This window comes from Orycteropus afer, unplaced genomic scaffold (assembly GCF_000298275.1).
Source record: "Orycteropus afer afer isolate SDZICR_OR568_19922 unplaced genomic scaffold, OryAfe1.0 scaffold00103, whole genome shotgun sequence".
In the NCBI taxonomy this organism is placed as follows: domain Eukaryota; kingdom Metazoa; phylum Chordata; class Mammalia; order Tubulidentata; family Orycteropodidae; genus Orycteropus; species Orycteropus afer.
The window spans coordinates 9,527,010-9,527,786 of NW_006921690.1; positions in this window are offsets into that span (position 1 = coordinate 9,527,010).

The window sequence follows — 777 nt, forward strand, 5'->3', positions numbered from 1 at the left end:
TTTTTTAAAAATTGGTAATACTTATATTATTTTCTGGGTGCTCTGGTGACATCGTGCCTAAGACATTTGACTGCTAACCAGTAGGCTGTCGGTTCAAATCCACCAGCCAGTCCTCAGAAGGAAGGTTGGGCAATCTACTTGCCTAGTGATACCACCTCGGAAACCCAAGGAAGGGTCATTATGAGTTGGATTGACTCCAGGCAGTGAGTTTTGAGTTTATATTATTTTCTATAAAAAGATTACTGGCTGGCAGTTACTGAAATCTACAGATTCCAAGCACTGTTCTAAATTTTCCTTTCTTTTTAAGTTTATTTCTATCTGTAGAACTGGATCATAATCACCCTTGTTGTACAACACATGATTATTATTGTTTTATTCCGAATCTGTGCATGTATTATCTCATTTAATCATCACTAAAACCCTATAAAGTAAGTACTATTATTACCCCATTTTATAAATCAGGAAATTGAGGCACTGAGGTTTGAGTAACTTGTCTAACACAAAATGAATAACGAGTGGAGCCAGAATTTAAACCTGCTTCAATCTGACAGCAATCTTAATAGCTCTACTAGTCTTCCGCAGTGAAAACCAAAAGCCAAAGCCATAGCTATTGGGTTGATTCCGACTCCTAGAATGGCGTAGAACCGCCCCTTGTGGAAGCAGACTGTCACATCTTTCTCCTGCGGAGTGCTGACCTTTCGGTTAATATCCGAATGCATTAACTACTGTCCAACCTGGGCTCCTTTTGGCTTCCACAGTAGTTTAGGCTTATTTTAT